General features: G+C 38.9%; 1 long non-coding RNA gene across 22 annotated transcripts in view; it reads right to left on the bottom strand.

Annotated features, from left to right (window-relative positions):
• Positions 1-14,427, bottom strand: part of LOC125618044 — a 330,853-nt gene that overhangs the window by 261,344 nt on the left and 55,082 nt on the right. For all 22 annotated transcript variants that reach the window (XR_007349246.1, XR_007349248.1, XR_007349253.1 and 19 more), the window contains exon 2: positions 6,772-6,894. This is a non-coding gene — a long non-coding RNA (uncharacterized LOC125618044). The remainder of the gene's footprint in view (positions 1-6,771; positions 6,895-14,427) is intronic.

The raw sequence follows: 14,427 nt of genomic DNA, 5'->3' as shown, positions 1-14,427 counted from the left end.
AGAGAGAATATGATGTTTGGAAGTGGGCTTTTTTTTTTTTTTTTGGAATGGGAGGACTCTCATTCTTAGAAAGTTCCATCTAAAAAAGGTAAGAAGGGATGAAGTTACAAGGGACACGTGGGTGTAATTCGACCCAAGGGCCATAGGGCAATGCCTATGTTTGAAGATGTGCTCAAATTTCTGGGACTGGGGCAATGTCCAAGTCACTATGAGATATAGTGAAGGTCAAAGCCTCTCTGCTCCAAGACAGAAGACACTAATCATTCAGAGTGGCTCCCCACAGTACCCCTAAGCAGAAAAACTTCTCAGCACATGGAGGAATGCATTCTTATGAAGTGCATTTGATGGTAGCAGAAATTACCAATTTACTGAAATATTTCCCCAAGATTTTCAGACAGATTTCATTGAAATTGACACAATTCATCTTTCCATCAATTACACATTACTCTCCAAATTTTGTTTACCTAGGATCCAGTGTTCCCTTCCGAGAACACTTTTCCTTTTTAGCTTTTTTTGCATTTTGACCTTTATGATTTACTGAAGGGAATTGGACCTGCAAATCAAAACAGGTTTGTGCTAGCTGCTTGAAATATAAACATCTCAACTACTTCTCAGTGAGTACACTCTGTTGTGTTTCTAGTTGAAATAGCCCTAAGCAGAAGCAATTATCATCACATGCAGGAAAATCTTCTTTTGGAAGCACTTTAGTTGTGAGAATGAAATTATCAATTTCCATGTAATTTATCCCCTAGATTTCCAGACAGATTTCATTGGAACTTGGTGAAATTGGTTCTTTCACTAGTCTCCCATTGCTCCCCAATTTTGGTTAATCTAGGTTCGTGGGTTCATGTGCAAGAACACTTTTCATTTTTAAGTTTTTTTTTTTTTATGTGTGTGTGTGTGTGTGTGTGTTTGTTTTTTGCTTTGCCCTATAAAGATGAATGAATGGAATTGTACCTGGGAATCAAAATGGTTTGTGGCAGCTGCTTGAAATTTTACAGACTCAATTACTTCTTAGTAAGCACACTCTGCTTTGTTTTTGATTTTAGTAGCCCTAAAAAGAAGCAATTCTCTGCACATGCAGGATAATCTTCTTAGGTAAGTGCTTTTGATGCTAGCAGAAATTACATATGTCCTGAAATTTTTCTCCAAAATTATCATATGGATTTCATTAAAACTTGGTAGAATTGATCTTTTCAAGAGTCCCACATTCCTCTCTAAATTTTATTTTTCTAGGTTCAAAGAATCCATTGCAATGACACTTTTTTAAAAAGGTTTCACTGCATTTTGCTTTATATGAATGAGTGAATGGAACTGGACCTGGAAATAAAAAAAAATGGTTTTTGGCAGCTGCTTGAAATTTCACAAATTCAATTAGTTCTTAATGAGCACACTCTGCTTTGATTGTGGTTGAGGTAGCCCTAAGTATCAGTTCTCAGTACATGGAGTAATACCTTCTTATGGAAGTGCTTTGGCTACTAGCAAGAGAGTACCAATTTACTAAAATTTCTCCCAAACATTCCCAGATGTATCTGATTAAAATAGGTAGAATTGATCCTTTTACGAGTTCCACATTGCTCTCCCAATTTTGTTTTTCTACATTCAAGGATTCCCTTTGAAGGACAATTTTTATTTTTAGGTTTCACTGTGTTTTGCCTTTTATGGCTGAATGAAGGGATTTGGACCTGCAAAACAAAAATGTTTTTTTGTGCTAGCTGCTTGAAATATCAACATCTCAATTACTTTTCAGTGAGCACATTCACTTTTTTTTTTTTTGGTTGAAATACCCCTAACCAAAAGCAATTCTCATCAGATGTAGAAACACCTTCTTTTGAAAGTATTTTAGTTGAGAGAATGAAATTACTAATTTACTGAAATTTATCCCCTAAATTTCTAGATGGGTTTCATTGGAATTTGGCAGAATTGATCCTTTCATCAGTCTCACATTGCTCACCAATTTTGGTTAACCTAGGCTCATGGGTTCATGTGCAAGGACAGTTTTTATTTTTAGGTTTCTCTTTGTTTTGCCCTATAGAGATGAATGAATGGAATTGTACCTGGGAATCAAAAATGGTTTGTGTCAGCTGTTTGAAATTTCAGATTCAATTAGTTTTTAGTGAGAACACTCTGCTTTGTTTCTTATGGAATAAGCCCTGAGCTGGTGCAGTTCTCAGCACATACAGGAACACCTTGTTTTGAAGAGCTTTCTATGAATGCAGGAAATTACCAATTTATAGAATTTCTCCCTAAGATTTTCAGATGGATTTCATTGAAACTTGTCAGAATTGATGAATTTACCAGTCTCACATTGCTCCCCAATTTTGGTTTTCCTAAGATCATGGTTTCTCGTGCAAAGAGATTTTAAATTTTTTAGTTTCAATTGGTTTTGTCCTTCCTCAATGAATAAATAGAATTGGAATAGGAGATCAAAAACAGTTTAGCTGCTTGAAATTTCAAAACTCAACTTAGTTCTTAGTGAGTACACTCCATTTGTGCCGTAGTCTGGCTGGGCTGCCTAAGTCCGGCTGGGCAAAATAACCAAGAGGTGACAAGCAACTTGAAGGTTGAAGCAGGAACTACTTTATTACGAGTGAACTCAGCAGGAACTGAGAACTTGGGCACCCAAGGTAGCAGGAGCGGCTTCTCTGCGGACTGCAGAGATACATATACCCAACTAATTACACACAGCTTAACTTAATTGACATCATCTAGACACAGCAGCCAGTCATAAAGCGATCCTCATCATCTTAATGGCTCGCTGGTGGCTCTAAAACCACTCCTCCTGGCATACTGCCAGGCACCATCTTAACTTGGTTGTGGCCCTCAACACATTTGGTTTCTAGTTGAAGCAGCCCTAAGGAGAAATACTTCTCAGCACATGGAGGATCAACTTCTTATGGAAGAGCTTTAGTGGCTAGCTAAAAGTTATCAATTTACTGAATTATTCTCCCCAATATTTTCAGACTGATTTTATTTAAACTTGGCAGAATTGATCCCTCATACAGTCTGACATTCCTCCCCATATTTTGTTTTCCTAGGATCAAGGTTTCCCTTGAAAGGAACCTTTTCATTTTAAGGTTTCACCTCGTTTTGCCATGTATTGACAAATGAAAGAATTTGGGCCCAGAAATCAAAACTGGTTTGTGCTAGCTGCTTTAAATTCCAAAATATTGAATAAGTCCTAGTGAACACAATCTGCTTTGTTTCTGTTTGAAGTAGCCCTAGGCTGAGGCGGTTCTTAGCACTTTGGGGAACACTTTTTTTTTTTGAAGCAGTTTAGCTGCTAGCAGGAAATTACATGTTTCCTGAAATTTCTCCCAAAGATTCCCACGTGGATTTCATTAGAAGTTGGCAGAATTGATCCTTTCACCAGTCCCACATTGCTTCCCAATATTGATTTGAATTCGGGGCCAGGCGGGGCAGGGCAGGGCAGGGCAGTACTGTGGGCAGACCTGGGAAAACAGGAGACAGGCCTGCTGCAAACCAGGGCCAAGTGCACCACCTGACACATCTGGGGCAATGTTGCAGGATGGCTAGTGGGGACTGGCGACAGGCCCTGCGGTGTCACCCTGATCAAAAAGTCTTCTCCACGCACCTCGCGGACCTCTTCCCCACGACTGGGCGCAGCATTCTCTGCTGCTGGTCTCCCTAGGCTCGGGGTTCCCTGGGACGACTCCTCGCGGGCCGGGCCGCACTCCGCAGGCAGGAGGCTCTGGAACCGCCCTGCCTTCAGCAGCCTGGTGTCAGACGGACCCGGACCACGAGCAATCTCAGATCCTAGAGTGGCGCATCCAGCAGAAGACATTCTGCTTCCACAAAAGTATAGAAGGCCTGGAGGGGTGGAACGGAATTGGCTGCTAAAGCGTCTGGGGAATGTAGTCCAACCGAGACTCGAGGATTCTGGGAAGTGTAGTTCTCTGCAGAGATGAAGCGCTGGCTGAACCTATCTGGTGCCCAGACCCCAGTTGAGGGCTCCCTTTAGTAGAGCTGGGCTTTGCTGACGCCCTCCATGATCCATGTGGAATCTTGGATTCCAGGAAGTGAATACTTCATTGAGGGCTGTGTCTTGTACTCTTCATTTGTGTGAATGCTGGAATGTAATTATACAGCATTTTAGAGGAAAATCAAAAGAAGAGCATGGTTGGAGGAATGTGGGACGATTTTGTAGATTGAATAGGATAGACTAGGCAGGTGGGAATGGAGCAAAGATTCTGAAGTAGTGAGGGAAGGAGGAAATGAAGGGGTTGGATTCAGGTACTGAGAAGCCATCAGGTAATTTTATTTTAAAGTAAATTTTTGTTTTCAGTTACAAAGCCCAGTGCAATGGCACATGCCTATGTTCCTAACTACTCAGGAGAATGAGGCAGGAGGATCTCCAGTTCCAGGCCAGCAGGAACAACCTAGTGAAACCCTGTCTCAAATAAGTAAATTTCAATTACAAGACAAATTCAGAAATATATTAGGAAAATTATGACTTATGAGATAGATTTGTTTTGCTTTTCTTTATAGTTTTACCACCCATTTATACATCTTACAGAATAATTTCATCTGTTATTAACATTATGTGATAAAATCATACACCTGTATTTTCAAGTCACTCAATCTAAGAAAGTCTAAAATAAGACAGGCATAGACAAAAACTGTCCTCCAAACATTTTGTTTGTAATTACCCTTATGATTTTCCTACTGTACTGTAGAGGACAATTTGTGTTCTTTCCATACTTTAGCTATTCAGGACCATGGTAACACAAGTATACCACGTCAGTGATAAAATCTAGGTGGTTTTGGTATTTAGGAATTTATTATAAACTTCTTTCAGTTTTGCTTTGTGTTTGAAAATGTTCATCATAATGTTGGAAAAATTCTATATCTTGAATTTAAGCCACAATGTAGAAGCTCTTCTTAGGTTGTCCTTATAATTTAAAAACCCTTGACATGACACAACAATGAGCCTAGGAGAACTCTGAAATTTGGAAAGAAGTTAGGCAACTGGGGACTTTGAAACTGAGAAGCAACTTAATAGAAAATTCCTTTATTTTCCTTATCATCTCCCATATCTTCCAACTAAAGAGTTATACAAGCTGTAGATAGGTAGTTTATGTCACCCCCAATGTCATATATTGAATCCTAAAACCTAAGATGATGATATTTGAAGATGGAGTGTTTGGAAGTAATTAGGTCATGAGATTGGAGACCTCATGAATTGGATCATTGTCCTTGCATAAAGAGACATGAGATCTTGCTTTTCTCTAACTGTCTACCAAGTAGGATACAGCAAGAAGTTGGCCATCTGCAAGTCAGCAAGTGGATCACCAGATACTGGACCTTCCCGTAGCTTGTTCTTGAGCTACTTAGTCTCCAAAACTTTGAGAAATTGATGTTTGTTTTTAAGCCACTCAATCTATGACAGTCTAAGACAGGCACAGACACAAATAAAATACTATAAAGAAAGCTGTTTCCCTTAGCCAAATGACCATTTGGTGGCCTCTACCTTACTGCATCCAAACACCAGCAAAACAACAATAACAACAAAAATCTCATATCCCCTCATTTCATGGAGAAAAGAACAGCACATTTTTCTCAAATAAAAAACAAAGAACTATCTGGCTGGGGTTGTGGCTCAGCAGTAGAATGCTCGCCAAGTACATTTAAGGCCCTGGGTTCAATCCTCAGCACCACATAAAAATAAATAAATAAAATAAATGTAATTCATCAAATGGCTCATAATACAAAAAATACTGACTTTCCATTTTCAGATAAGGAAGAAAGGGCTGGAGTGTGACTCAGTGGCAGAGTGCTTGCCACATATGGGTTCAATTCCCGGTCCCCATTTGCCTAATAATAATGATAATAGCGATATCTTTGGGATGTAGTACAGTGGTACAGAGTGCCTGGGTTCAATCCTCAGTACAACAACATAACAACAAGAACAATAGTAAAGAAGGAGGAGGAGGAGGAGGAGGAGAAGGAGAAGGAGAAGGAGAGGAGGAGGAAGAGGATAAAAAGAAAGTTCAGGCAAAAAAGAAAATAACAGGAGATTAAAAAACTGTGTGAATCAAAAGAAATCATGGGGGCAGGAGTCAACTAACACACTAGGGAAAACTCTATAGAACATATAGGCTTGCTGTCAATATCCAAGTCCATGGACTCAAACAACTGTGGATTGAAATTATTTGAAAAAAATAAAAAATTTAGTCTGTGCCAACATACCTTAAATCTTTTTTTTGTCATTACTCTATAAATATTACTCTATAAAACAAAGGGTGACTATTTAACATTTACATTGCATTAGGTATTATAAGTAATTTGGATGTAATTTAGAGTATAGTAAAGTATGTGCATACATTATATGCAAATACTATACAAATTTTATATTGGACTTATGGATATTGGTATCCACAGTCAGTAATGGAACCAACCCACCATCAAATACTGAGGTGGGGTAGACCCACCCACACCAGCCTCTGGGGTCCCAGGTGCACAACAGGTCTGGTCCAGCCCTTTCCCAGAAGGGCAGATACAACCAGAGCCAAGCCTTTGGTGCAGGACTACCCCTTCCGACCAGCAGACTAATGTGAGGGGTAAAGCCTGGCCTACATCCACCCACACCTGCCTCTGCAGGGCCCAGGTACACAGCAGGCCTGGTCCACCCTTTCCCAGCAGGGCAGACACTGCCAGAGCCTAGCCTCTGGTGCAGGACCACCCCTTCCTACCATCAGACTACCAGGGGAGGTCAAGCCCAGCATCCCAGATCCTCCCACTCCAACTTACCCAAGACCCAGACCCAGGATGCAGTAGCCTTCATTAAGGGACACCAGCAGGGTCTGGAAGCCCAACATCAAGGTGAGGTACAAACAATCTGCATGGTAGAAACTGTAATATCTCGGATTCACACTGCCAAAAAAAAAAAAAAAAAAGACAAATAGACAACATAAAAAAACAAGGGAGGGAGGAAAGTGCCCCAAACAAACCAGAACCCATGGACAGCAAAGTGGATGAAATATCAGAGAAGGAGTTTAGAAAGTTCATAATTAAAATGATCTGTTAATTTAAAAACATGACCTAAATGGGCAAATACAGGCAAAAAATGATCACTCCAACAAGGAGATGAGAGAACAAATACTGCTAGCAAAAGATTACTTCAAGAGAGAGATACAGTCCCTGAAAAAAAAGTCAGAAATTCTTGAAATGAAGGAAACAATAAATCAAATAAAATCTCAATAAAAAGCATAACCAACAGACTAGATAACTTGGAAGAAAGAACATCAGATAATGAAGACAAAGTATACAATCTGAAAAAAAAAGTTTACCACACAGTGAAGAAAGTTAGAAATCATGAACAGAACATCCTAGAATTATGGGACAGCATCAAAAGACCAAATCTACAGGGAGGCACAGAGTGTCAAACCAAAGGAATGCACAATCTCCTCAATAAGATATCAGAAAATTTCCAAGCATAAAGAACAAATTGGAAAACCAAATACAAGAGGCTTACTGGGCACCAATGTATAAAATTACAACAGATTTACACGAAGGCACATTATAATGAAAATGTCTAGCATACAGAATAAGAATCGAATCTTAAAAGCCATAAGAGAGAGGAATCAGATCACATATAGGAGGAGACCAATTAGTATCTCAGCAGATTTTTCAACCCAGCCCTCAAAGCCAGCAGATAGTTGAACAACATATACCAAGCTCTGGAAGAAAATGGAAGCCAACCAAGAATCTCATATCCAGCAAAACTAAGCTTTAGATTTGATGATGAAATAAAAACCTTCCATGATAAACGGAAGTTAAAAGAATTTAGAGCAAGAAAGCCTGCACTACAGAACATCCTCAGCAAAATATTCCAAGAAGAAAAAAATGAAAAACAATGATGAAAATTAGCAGAGGGAGGGATTACACTAAAGGAAAATCTAATCAGAGGAGAAACCAAGTAATGTTAAATACCAAAAATAAATAAAAATGGCTGGGAATACAAATCATGTGTCAATAATAACCCTGAATGTTAATGGCCTAAACTGACCAATCAAAAGACAGACTGGTAGATTGATTTTTTTAAAAAAAGAGACCCAACAATATGCTACCTCCAAGAGAATCATCTCATAGACAAAGACATTCACAGACTGAAGGTGAAGGGTTGGAAAAAATCATACCACTCACATGGACTGTGGAAGCAAGCAGGGGTTTCCAACCTCATATCAAACAAAGTAGACATCAAAGTAAAGCCAATCAAAAAGGATAAAAAAGAACACTACATATTGCTCAAGGGAACCATACACCAATAAGACTTAACAATTATAAATATATATGCCCCAAACAACAGAGCAGCTATGTTCATCAAACAAACGCTTCTCAAGTAGACCACAACACAATAATTGTGGGTGACTTTAACACACCTCTTTCATCACTAGATAGACCTTCCAAATAAAAGCTGAACAAAGAAACTATAGAACTCAATAATACAATCAATAACTTAGACTTAACTGACATATAGAATATTTCACCTACCAACAAGTGAATATGCTTTCTCCTCAGCACCACATGGATCCTTCTCTAAAATAGACCATATACTATGCCACAAAGCATCTCTTAGCAAATATAAAAAAGTAGAGATACTACCCTGCATTCTAGCAGATCATAATGGAATGAAATTAGAAATCAATGATAAGATAAAAAATAAAATCCACTCCAACACCTGTAGACTAAGTAATATGTTATTGAATGAACAATGGGGTATAGAAGACATCAAGGAAGAGATTAAAAAGGTTTTAGAGGTGAATGAGAACACAGATACAACATATCAAAAATCTCTGGGACACTATGAAAGCAGTTCTAGGAGAAAAGTTCATTGCATAGAATTCATTCCTTAAAAGAAGAAAAAGTCAACAAATAAATGACTTAACGCTACATCTCAAAGCCCTAGAAAAAGAACATATCAACACCAAAAGCAACAGGAGACAGGAAATAATAAAAATCAAAGCTGAAATCAATGAAATTGAAACAAAAGAAACAATTAAAAAATTGACAAACAAAAAGTTAGTTCTTTAAAAAAGTAAATAAAATTGACAGACCCTTAGCCATGCTAACAAAGAGAAGGAGAGAGAAAAGTCAAATCACTAACATATGTGATGAAGAAAAAATATCACAACAGATACTACAGAAATACAGAAGATAATTAGAAATTATTTTTAAAATATTCCAATAAAATATTGAAGGCACCATCAAATTTCTAGTCACATAATTTGCCCAAATTGAACCAGGATGATATATACAATTTAAACAGATCAATTTCAAGTGACTCAAAAGCAGACACTATCAAAAGTCTACCAACCAAGAAAAGCCCAGGACTGGACGGATACACAGCCAAGTTCTACAAGACCTTTAAAGAAGAATGGATACCAATAATCTCCAATTTATTTTGGAAAATAGAAAAAGAGGCAGCACTTCCAAACTCATTCCATGAGGACAATATCACTCTGATTCCAAAACCAAGCAAAGACACATTAAAAAAAAAACACTTCAATATCTCTAATGAACATAGATGCAAAAATTCTCAATAAAATTCTGGCAAATCAATTACAAAAACATATCAAAAAGATCATGCACCATGATCAAGTGGGATTCATCCCAGATACAAGGTTGGTTCAACACACAGAAATCAATAAATGTAATTCATCACATCAATAGACTCAAAGATAAGAATCATATGGATCATCTCAATAGACACAGAAGAAGCATATGACAAAATACAGCACCTCTTTATGTTTAAAACACTAGAAAAACTAGGATTAACAGGAACATATCTCAACATCGCAAAGGCTATCTATGCTAAGCCTCAGGCCAACATCATTCTAAATGGAGAAAAATTGAAGGCATTCTCTCTAAAAACTGAAACAAGACAGGGATGCCCTCTTTCACCACTTCTATTTAACATTAGAGAAGCATGCCAAGCCAAGCATAAAAATAGTGTTTATTTAAAAAGGTGTAACAGACTTCTCCCAGAAGGGAGAAGGGGGTCATAGCTGGTGTCCTGGTATCCCAAGAAGTGAGAGCGTGCTGCCTTTTTTATATGTTAACACTGACCAGAGCAATTAGACGAAAGAAATTAAAGGGATATGTATAGGAAAAGAAGAACTTAAATTAGCACTATTTGCTGATGATATGATTCTATACCTAGAAGACCCTAAAAGTTTCACCAAAAAACTTCTAGAATTAGTAAATGAATTCAGCAAAGTAGCAGGATATAAAATCAACACCCATAAATCAAAGGCATTTCTGTATATCAGTGACAATCCACAGAAAGGGAAATGAGGAAAATCACCCCATTTTCAATAGCCTCAAAAATAAAATAAAATAAAATACTTGGGAATCAACAAAAGAAGTGAAAGAGCTATATAATGAAAATTACAAAACCCTAAAGAAATAAATCAAAAAAGACCTTAGAAGATGGAAAGATCTTTTGGATAGGCAGAATTAATATTATCAAAATGACCATGCTACCAAAAGCACTATACAGATTTACTGAAACTCCAATCAAAATTCCAAATGGCATTCCTCATAAAAATAGGAAAACCAATCATGAAATTCATCTGGAATAATAAGAGACCCAGAATAGCTAAAAAAAATCCTTAGCGGGAAGAGTGAAGCAGGTGGCATCACTATACCACACCTTAAACAATACTACAGAGCAATAGTAACAAAAACAGCATGGTATTGGCACCAAAACACATTGGTAGACCAATGGTACAGAATATAGAACACAGATATTAACCCACAAAACTACAATTATATTAGACAAAGGAGAAAACACAGCCTCTTCAACAAATGGTGCTGGGGAAACTGGAAATCCATATTCAACAAAATGAAATAAAACCCCTATCTCTCACCATGCACAAAATTCAACTCAAAGTGGATCAAAGACCTAGAAATTAAACCAGAGACCTTGTGCCTAATGGAAGAAAAACTAAGCCCAAATATTCATCATGTTGGATTAGGAACCAACTTTCTTAATAAGACTCCTATGGCACAAGATTAAAACCAAGAATCAATAAATGGGATGGATTCAAACTAAAGAGCTTCTTAACAAACGAAAACAGTGAGGTGAATAGAGAGCCTACAGAATGGGAGCAAATCTTTACCACAAGCACATCAGATAGAGCACTAATCTCTAGGATACATAAAGCACACAAAAACCTTAGCACCAAAAAAAAACAAATAACCCAATCAATAAATGGGCCAAGGAACTGAACAGATACTTCTCAGAAGAGAATATACAATCATTAAACAAATATAAAAAAATGTTCAACATCTCTAGAAATTAGAGAAATGCAAATCAGAATTACTCTAAGATTTTATCTCACTCCAGTCAGAATGGAAGCTATCAAGAATACAAATAACAATAAGTGTTGGCAAGGATATGGGGAAAAAGGCACACTCATCTGCTACTGCTGGGACTGCAAATTGGTGCAGCCAATATAGAAAGCAGTATGGAAATTTCTTGGAAAATTGGGAATAGAAACACCATTTGACCCAGCTGTCCCTCTCCTGGGTCTATACCCAAAGGACTTAAAAACAACATACTACAGGGCCACAGTTTATAGCAGCACAATTCACAATAGCTAAACTGTGGAACCAACCTAGATGAACTTCAATAGAAGAATGGATAAAATAAATGTGGCATATATACACAATGAAATATTACTCAGCAATAAAAGAGAATAAAATCATGGGAAACAGAAGGAAGAACATGGCAGCAGGTGGGGAGAGAGCACTCCTGTGACCTCCTCAGCTATGCTGGCAGAGAGAGACTTCAGAATGACTGGATGGTGTCTGCTCAGGAATGTCCCGCAAAGTTGAGCTGAGGTGAAACCTAAGCGAGGAGTTTGAGATTCTCAAAGGCCACAGCATGCTCGGGTGCAGGTGAATCCAGGCCACCCAGCGCAGAGGTACTGGCTGGTTGATTGGCGACCCGCTGTCGACCCACCACCAACCTGCCATGACTCAGCACTAAGGAGACCCACGAGCGGTGTAGAGAAACAAAAGTTTGGACCCTTTCAGGAGGTGCCAACCGAGCCTCGATGGGCCAGCAAACCGAGATCTGAGGTAGGGCTTAGGAGAGTCAGACCAGAACCACCCTTCCCATCAGATACCCGGGCAAGGAGACGGGGGCCCACCATGGCAGAGAACTGACTTCATCAGAGTTCGGCGGAAGGGATCACTCTACAGTGAAATCGGTGACAGCAGGTGTGTGACCCTCAGCCCTCCCTATCCATACAGCTGGGGAATCTCAAAAATCTCTCCCCAGTTCTCCGTGGGTGTGATTATCGGAGCAGAGGGAAACAGGAGGGGCACGTGACCTCCAACTCCCCCTCCCACCAGTGGCAACAGCCGAGGCCTTTTTCTGCCAGCTGGGGGGGGGGGCGCTACCGGAGGGAATCAGGCAAAATAAGCTGACGACCCCCAGCTCCCACGCTCCACAACCTTGGGGTCTGGGTGAATGGCAAACAGAGATAGTGCCCAGTTGTTCAAGAGAACAGGGCACCCCGGGGGCTGCAGGCCCAGAGTGTAGCTAGATCTGTGGAGAATGGCACCAGTGAGTGGGGCCTGGCTGGCAGGAGAAGCGGGCTGGGGGGGAGGAAGGGAGGCTGGAGACCAGGAAGGGCCCTGGGAGGCCAGGATTGGAGAGCTGCCCAGTTGGGGAAGAGAAGCTGCCTCACAGGGATTGTTTTCTGCATATTGAGGGCAGAAGCATGGCACAGAGGGCACAGCTCCACCTACTGAAAGAGAAGATAATACTACTCTAAGACTGCATTTATCTTTTTTTTTCTTTTCAATTTTTATTTTTCACTTTTCTTTTATTCTATCTATTTTTCTCTATTTCTCTTTAGTGACTTCTTCCTTCCCCTTCCCCTACCTTTCCTCCCAAGCATTACGACTTCTATTACATGTAATTTACTAAATGCATATAGGTGAATGTTCCGAAACTGTCTATAGTGCTCCCAAGTCCCTAGCTACCCCCAAATACTCCGGTCCATTCTCCTGTTAATATCCCCCTTCAGTAGAGCAATCTTCCAAGGTAGCTAAGATATACTAACCCCCATACCATCACATCACCCGACCTAAACATAAAGTCCTAAGACCAAACCGCAGATCGCTATACGCCATCAGAATCCGTATGTCTTTTATGAAACAAATGAATTTGCTTTAAAATACAATAAAACCCAACATCTCTAGACATAGTCTCCCATCACAATGGAGAGATCCCGGAGATATACAATACCAAAACAAATTATAGGAGAAAATAGTAACACACCAGTCAAACAGAGCTGGAAAGTAATGTGAGCATCATGAAAAAACAAGGAAACAAAGATTACAAACAATGCAGGACAGCTTAAATTTACAGGAGAACCTAGAGGCATCAGAAAAATGTCAGATAAAGAACTCAAGGCATACTGACTCAGATGGAATGGAATCTTAAAGAGGTCATTAGACAGCAAATGTAAACAATGAAAGAACAATTTGACAATGAATTACATAAACAAATTCAAGAAGCAAAAGAACAACTCTACCGGGAGATAGAGGTTATAAAAAAAATCAAACAATAATCCTAGAAATGAAGAAAACTATAAACCAAATTAAAAACTCAAATGAGAGTATTACCAGTAGAGTAGATCAAGTAGAAATCAGAACATCAGACAATGAAGACAAAATATATCATCTTGAAAATTGTCTAGTCAACTCAGAAAGGATGGTAAGAAACCATGAACAAAACATCCAAGAGATATGGGATAGCATAAAAAAACAACAACATAAGAGTAATTGGGATAGAGAAAGAATAGAGGTCCAAACCAAAGGAATGAGCAATCTGTTAAATAAAATAATTTTAGAAAACTTTCCAGACATGAAAAATGAAATGGATGTCCAAATCCTAGAAGCCTACAGGACGCTGAACATACAAAAACCACAATAAACCAATTCCAGGACACATTATTATGAAGATATCCAACATACAGAACAAGGAGAGAATATTAAAAGCTACAAGAGAAAGGAGGCAGATTATATTCAGGGGTAAACCAATTAGGTTAACAGCTGATTTTTCATCACAGATGCTAAAAGCGAGAAGATCCTGGAACAACGTATTTCAAACGCTGAAAGATAATGGGTGCCAACCAAGAATATTGTATCCAGCAAAATTAAGCTTCAGGTTTGACAATGAAATAAAAATCTTTCACGATAAAAAAAAATTAAAAGAATTCGCAGCCAGAAAACCAGCACTGCAAAGCATTTTGGGCAAGACCATACACGAAGAGGAAATGAAAAAGAACAACCAAAAAAAAAAACCAGTGGGAAGTACCATCAGTAAAGCGGGGGGGGGAAAAAATCGGAAATACCAAATAAAGAGGAAGAACATTCCATAAAAAG

The sequence above is a fragment of the Marmota marmota genome, unplaced genomic scaffold (assembly GCF_001458135.2).
Source record: "Marmota marmota marmota unplaced genomic scaffold, marMar, whole genome shotgun sequence".
NCBI classification, from domain to species: domain Eukaryota; kingdom Metazoa; phylum Chordata; class Mammalia; order Rodentia; family Sciuridae; genus Marmota; species Marmota marmota.
Note: the sequence above shows the minus strand (reverse complement) of the source record. Positions and strands in the feature narration are given on the sequence as shown.